Source organism: Arachis ipaensis, chromosome B05, assembly GCF_000816755.2.
Source record: "Arachis ipaensis cultivar K30076 chromosome B05, Araip1.1, whole genome shotgun sequence".
Lineage (NCBI taxonomy): Eukaryota > Viridiplantae > Streptophyta > Magnoliopsida > Fabales > Fabaceae > Arachis > Arachis ipaensis.
The window spans coordinates 114,759,339-114,767,371 of record NC_029789.2 but is presented as its reverse complement, the minus strand read 5'-3'; positions in this window follow the sequence as shown (position 1 = coordinate 114,767,371).

The window sequence follows — 8,033 nt, the reverse complement described above, 5'->3', positions numbered from 1 at the left end:
CCAAGTTGACCAAATTTGATGGTTACAAGTATTTACATGCAATTCGTAGCCTATTTTCAACAAGAGACCCTAATTGATATCATCTAATGGCTTTATATTAAGTGAAATTGCAACGGAACTGAGGAAAGAAAGCAGTTTCAACTGACAATAACTAACGATGTAATGTTCGATTTTATGTTATCAATATAAGTCAAATTTTACACTTGATATTACAAATATAAGTCAATAACTGATGTAGTACAGCTAGTTGCAATCTAGTACAGGTTCAGCCAAAAGGGATCATTAACATAATAGGACACTTAGAGAAAAAAGACTGTTATGAGCTTCCATATCTACACTTATGCAAAAAAGAAGAGCTTTTCTATAGTAAAATGGCATCAACATGGCTTCGTTTAAGCTGGTCTTGCATCACCAAAAAGAAAACAAATTATAGAGTTAAGATTCAATCTAAAACAAAAGAAAACAAATTAAAGTCGCTCAATACAAACAAAATCATTGAAAAAAGTAGTGAATAAAAAAAACTTGAGTTTATGCTACAGAATAATTGAAGTGAATCTGAGAAATTAGGGATTGAAGAAATTAGATACTAGGTTCTTTTGTGCTTTTTAAGTTGCTTCAAAATCCATATTAGATTAATGATTAGTACCAAATCAATCTTTGAAGACCTATTCTGTAGCAATGCTGAGAAAATTTTTCATCCAAAAAATTGATGAAAAATTAATGAAGAACAAAAGAAAGAGAGTAAGTGAGTAACTAGTTTTGATTGAGCAACAGCAACAACGGTGCAGAGAGATAAAGCGACGGCAGCAGCGGAGTAACGACAGCAGCGGAGCGACAGCCGCACGGAAGTAGCGGAGAGACGGCGGTGGTGGAGAAGGAGGGTTGAAGTATTCGAGGTGAATTCAGGGGTAAAATAAGGGTTGGTAAAAATTGAAATTGTGAATTTGGGGAAAGGAAGGAAACGCAGGGAGTGAGTGAGGGAAATTTTATTTTATTGATAAAAATTGATGGCATATTTGTCAATTTTAATTTGAAAAAAGCAACATCCTAAGCGTCTATTTTATACATTAAATCTATACCATTCATTTGATTTTTAAAAACGATCTATATCGTTTAAATTTATCGACGGTAAAATGTTGTCGATATTTTAAATAATAAAATAGACTCCATGTTCGTCAATTTTAAAATAGAAATATTTTCCACCCACGGTCCATGAAAAATGTGTCAATAATAAGAGAATGGTTAATGGATTACCAAAAAAATCGACGACCTTGCTGCCGATTTTAATATTTTATTTTTAATTATTTTTTTAATAATATCGATAGCAAGCAGTCGAAAAATATCGATGGGTGAGATAACCGTCAACTTTTAGCGTCGAAAAATACTCTTTTTCTTGTAGTTTTTTTTATTTATTTTTTATTTGACAGATAATCATGGCACTAAAAGGTAGAGGTGGACAAATAATACGAAACACACGTATTGATCAATCTCAACTTTCCTCCTGTAGGCCAGGTATACATTTGCCGTTGCATCTATTTTACCATTATCAACTCTTGATTTAGGAAATATGATATATGTCTATTTTATTGAGTTTGGGTGAGCACTATTGATATTAATTCTTCTCAACCATCGATACACGTGTTAGTTATGTTACACAATTGAATGTTGGATCAGCATCACAACCATCCTCACAATCTTTATCACAACCATCACCACAATTACATGGTATGACTTACTTTAACTACTAAATATTTACATATTTACAAGTGACTACACATCTAACTTAAAATTGTCTCTTATTCATTTTAGGTGCTAATTCGTCTGACGCATCTGCTTTAGACGCAGAAGATAATGAGCTACATAATGTTGGACAATCAACTGTGCATACTAAAACTAGGAGTAACAGAAAGCTGGTAATAGTTATAGAGAAAGGCATTAACCCGTAAGTAGTTATAACAATGTTATTCTGACTTTGCTATATCCACATGCTTTCTACTTAAAATAAAAAAAGAATGGTATCATTAAGTGCATGACCTTTAATTAATTAGTTTATTACTAGATTTTACCCCTGATTACGTTGTGACTTTTATATATATTTATTTCACACCTTATCATATTGAAATTATCACTAAGGTAGATTTCATGGATCTGATTTTTTCTAGATGGATACTAAATCAAATTTTGAGCATGTTTTGATGTTTGTGCATAGAGCAAAGTGTTAAAACTCCATTTGATTTTTCATTTATAACCCAAACCTGATATGCCATGCATTTTCAAAAAGTGGAGAATATGTTTTTGAAGTATCCAAGGAAATTATTATAAGTGTCTTTAATTTTTTAGTATAATTTAGTTTTAGTTTTCTTAATAATACGTCCTTATTTTTCTGCTATAGGACTTGTATGGAGAGACAATATCACAAAAATATGGAGAAGATTTAATAGATCAACTTAAAGTTGATCCTGACATGTGGACAGAAATTGCAGGAACCAACAAGAAAGGACAAGTTCATGGGTTAGGCTACAGTCTAGATATTGGTATTCGTGATCATAGAGATGTGCCATTACCAAAAGATACAGGTGTTTCTATAGTCAAATCGGTTTCACAAGCAGACATCACTGAAGCTATTAAAGAAGCATTGCCTAGTGCTATAAATGCAGCTGTGTTGCCTAGTGCTGTAAATGAAGCTATACAGAGTAATTTATTGTCTCTCCTTTCTAAGATTCCAGGATTCTCCCAAGAAAACAATGCAAATTTAGGTAGGGTTAATGAAAAGGACCATTAGAGTAACTTTGCTGGCAATAATATTGATTAGGTGGCTTATGTTAATGCATTTTGTTAGGCTTAGCTTATTTAGGTAGTTTATTTGTTTGATAGACAATTAATTGGGCAATTTGTTTTATTTTCAGGTTTTATAGAAGTTAACTTACTTTTATTGGTAGTTTACTTAGTTGATAAATAATTATTTGGATTGATTTTTATAGTTACTGATACTGTTAGATTTAGCTTGTTTTAGTATTTTATTTGTGAAGTTTCTATATTGGAGATGTTACATTAGACTTTTATTTTAATAAATATGTTGGGTTTGAATTTTCTTTAAACATGTATAATTTTGATGAACTAATTTTATTTGTATGCATTATAATCTTTTAGTTCAATCACTAAAATAGAAAAAATATGATGTTTATTTTAGTATAGTGACAACATTGGCATTCTAACCGATATTCTAGAAAAATTAGCGACATACTCGTTGTTGATGATGGTGATAAATTAAAGACACCATTGCGACTGAAATATTTGTGAGATACGTATCGATTTGTTACTAGTTTAAAAGGAATTTGCGATGACATTTTTCAATAATATTACAACTAATTGACTACATATTATTTCCTAGCAAATTAGCGACTATTTCATAACTCTACTTTCTCATTTCGAATAACTTTGGTTTAGCAAGAAAATTCCTACAAATTTGATTAAGGATTTTCAAATATTAGCTATAGATTTGTTACAAAATGTGACAGATTGGCGATCATATTAGCGAATAACTTGCGACGAGTTAGGTTTGAAAAAATTTCTCGCTACTTAGCGTCGACTAAACATTCCATTTTGTCTACGAAGTTACCTTGCATTTAACGATGAGTCTGCTACAGTAGAGTTTATCGCTAATTAGCGACTACTGTTTAATCTATTTATTCTATGGAAATAGCTTTTACTTTAGTGATGGATTTGTGACTATCTATTCAGTAGCTAAAAAACTTTTTGATGAATTAGCGACTATCGTGTTTGCCTCACTGATCTGCAACTTGTAATTAGCGAGGAAAGCATTAGTTGCTAAGCGGTAGTTAATCCATCACAAATTATATTTTGCGTCAAATTAGCGATGATTTTACGACTCTTTTTGTGGTAGCTAATCAGCCATATTCTTACAGTGTTGGATCCAAATTATAATGGAATGCTTAAATTACGAGAAAAATGCCAAAATGTAACAATGGTACTACCATAAGAAAAAAAGCAATAGTTTTAAAATATTTTGTACAGTAATAATAGAAAAGGCAATGCCTCTAAATTGATGCCATGATAATAGTATAAGAGGCAATGCTTCTAAAGTGATGCCATAGTAGGTTGAATATGCAACACTTCTAAAGGTTGTCTTATCAAAAGAATAGGCAATGCTTTTCACTAGTTACAAAATTAGTTGAAAAGAGAACACTTAATAAGTGTTACATTAGACTTTACTTTGAAGCATTGTCTATCTTTTAGAATAGGCAACACTTTTGAAGAGTTGCTTTCAAAAGCGTTGCTTTTGAAGAAAAAAAGCGTTGCTTTAACCTAATGCAACGGCTGCATCTGCAATCCCCAAGAAAGCGTTGCCTCAGGAGCAAAAGTGTTGCTATATATTAAAAGCAACTCTTTTTTAATCTTTAGGCAACACTTTTTAAATGTTGTCTCAGATGAAAAATATTGTAGTGTAAAAATGATTGTAATGATGTTAAAAATGGTCTTAGAAGGAAGTAGAAAAAAATGTGAAAAACGAGATTTTTAATATAAAGATAAAAAAAATTCACAAAATATAGTTTGAAATTAACTATCAAAAGTTATTTTCCCAAGTGGACTCTTTTATCTTTAAATTGTTTCTGTATAATAACAATTTGAATTCTTAATTCTAATTTATTTTAGAATAAAACTCTACATCCAAACAAAATACTTAATCAAGTTTAACCAAGTTGTTATAACCATTTTTCAAATCACATGCCTTCTACTTCTTTGTTTCCTTCTTTTTCTCTTTCCTTCTCCTTCTCCTTCTCTGTTTCCTCCTCCTCCTCCTCCTCCTCCTCCTCCTCCTTTTTCTCTTCTTCTTCTTACTAACATCTCAATTTCTATTTTTTCTTCTTCTTTTTTCTCATTTTTCTTTCGTTATCATCGTCACCACCACCATCACTACCTTCTCCTCCTCTTCCCTTTTTTCATTTGATTTCTTCTTTTCATTCGTTTTTCTCCTCCTTCTTTTCCATCATCATCATCATCGTCATCATCATCATCATCATCATCATCATCATCATCATCATCATCATCATCATCGTTATCATTATATCGTCATCTTCATCATTGTTATCGTCATCGTCATCTTCTTTATCGTTATCATAGTTATTATTATCGTTATCGTTGAATTTTTGTCGTATTAATGACGTTTGATCCAAAATTGTGTTTTTGTTCATGATTCAGTCTTGTTTGTGTGCTTGTTTTCGAACAGAGTTTATTGGTGTCGCAATCATTAAATAATTTTGGTGTAGAAACTAATAAATTTATGTGTATTTATTAAGAAATTTTGGTATATTTTTATTCTGATAAGTTCTGCATAATTCAAAACTCAACACAACGATGAGGGGTCCAACCCTTCCTTCTTCAAGATGAGGGAGAATATTATCTACAACCCAACTAAAAGCACATAATTTATCCGATTATTCCTGCACATTAACTTGCTAATGAGATGTCGCAATACTAAAGTGTTAATCATTCTGTAAATACTTGCGTTAGGCCATGATAAATTACTCTAGGTCTTGCAACTGCTTCTTCTTCTTTTTTACCATCATCTTTTTTTTTTCTTATTCATCTTTTCCTTCTTATTTCACCTTCTCAAGTTTTTTCTTATTTTATCCTCTTAACGAAAATAAAAACAAAAAAATCAAATAAAGAAGAAGAATAAATATATAATGCTATGAAATTACTAGGAAGAGAATAATCCTACATTCATTCAACTAAAAGAAAGAAAGAAATAACAAAAAAAGAAGAAAAAAAGTATTAAAGAAGATATTTTTGTGCTTTTATAGCAAAGTTTCGGTGTGAAAATTAAGAAATTTATGTGTATTTATTAATAAATTTCAGTGTATTTTTATTCTGATAAGTTTTGTATAATTCAAAATTCTTCTTCTTCCTCCTCCTCATCTTCTGTTGCTTCTTCTTATTCTTTTTTATCATCTTTTTTTCTTATTCATCTTTTCCTTCTTATTTTACCTACTTAAATTTCTTCTTGTTTTACTCTCTTAACAAAAATAAAAGCAAAAAAAAAAAATCAAATAAAGAAGAAGAAACACATAATGCAACATAATTACTAGAAAGAGAATGAGCCTACATTCATTCAACTAAAAAAGAAATAAATAAAAAAAAGAAGAAAAAATGCAGCATTAAAGAAGATATTTTTGTGCTTTTGTAGCAAAGTTTCAATATAAAAACTAAGAAATTTATGTGTATTTGTTAAGAAATTTTTATGTATTTTTATTCTGATAAGTTCTGCATAATTTAAAACTCTTCTTCTTCCTCCTTCTCATATTTTACTGCTTCTTCTTCATTTTCTTCTTATTTCATTTTCTCATAATTCTTCTTGTTTCACTCTCTTAAGAGGAATAAAATTAAATAAAAAAAGAAGAAAAATCAATGCTACGAAATTACTAGGAAAAAAAGGAGGGAAAAAACGCTACAACAACAGCACAGCAATAAAAGAACGACAATGAAGAGAAAACCCACAAAGAAGAAGAAGGAATACGACGGAGAAGAAGGAAGAACGCAAAGAAAAAGAAGAAATGTGAAGATAAAGAAGGATATGTTTGCATTAGTGAAATGCGCGTGTGTACACACTGCGTGTAATAAAAGTGATTTTTGTTAGGTTTGGACTAATTTAGTTAAACTTGATTACTAAAAAGATTTGGATATATAATAGAATTAGTTATTTTTAATGTTATCGACTCGTTATTAAGTTTTTTAAAAAAAAAATTATTGATTTCGAACAAAATCATAATAAAAAATTAAAAATTTCATATATATAGGCTTCAACGTCAATCATGGAAACATCCTAAGCAAATGTTAATTATCATAACTAAGGACGTAATAGTAGGGACCTAAACCCTAATAAGCTTCAATTCGCATAATATACATTCAGTTGAACAGTGACGATCCAAAAAATTTTGATAGTGGGGCAAAATATATATAATATATAATAACATATAATTTAAAATTTAATTTTTTATATTTCATATTTTGAAACCTTGACAATATAATTAAAATGTCTTTTTTTATATGTCGTTAAACAATTATTTAAAATTTAACTTTCATACAAATTAGCTCTTGATGATATTCATAGTTGAAAAATTCATTCAATTAGTGTAGTTTTATGAAAAAACTAAAGCTAATTTTAAAAGAAGAAACACAAATAGATAGATAATATTCTTTCGCGTCGATCTCTAAGAAAGAACACCAATCTTATTTAAATTTGAAAATTGATTATTATAATGGACATCTAATATGAAGTTTTTAAATTGGCTATCAAATATCGAAAGTTGAATAAAAAATTATTGTGGAATCAAATTTAATATGCATCAATACATTTATTTATCATTATCCTTAGTTCTATAAAAAATATTTCATTTAAATTGTAAAAAAATAATAAATAAATGTATTGATGCATCCACCATTAATTTTGTACTTCTAAAACTTGTATTGTTCTCCACAGAGTAAAGTATCGTTTTTGTCCCCAACGTTTGGGGTAAGTCTCAAAGTTGTCCCTAACATTTGAATCGTCCTATTTAAATCCCTAACATTTTAAAATTGACTCAATGTTGTCCTGCCGTTAGGAATCTATTAACGAAATTAATGGCGGGACAAAATTGAGACGATTTTGAAACGTTGGAGACTTAAATAGGACGAACACGTTGGAGACAAAAACGATACATAGAAATAAATTTAAATTTTATCCTTCAATAATCAATTTTTTACGTACATCGTTATTCAATTATTTTTAATCGCATTTAAGTAAATTACACTTAATCACATTCATTTTATTCTAAATAAATTTATTTTTTATAATTTTATTTTTAAAAATTTTTACTCATCATAAAATATTTGTAGAATAACTAGTACATAAAATTGTGGAGAAAAAATGATAAATATTCAATAAATTAATGTAATTCTAGTCATTTTATAAATATTTCATGATGGATAAAAATCTTTAAGAGTAAAATTATAAAAAAAAATAAATTTATTTA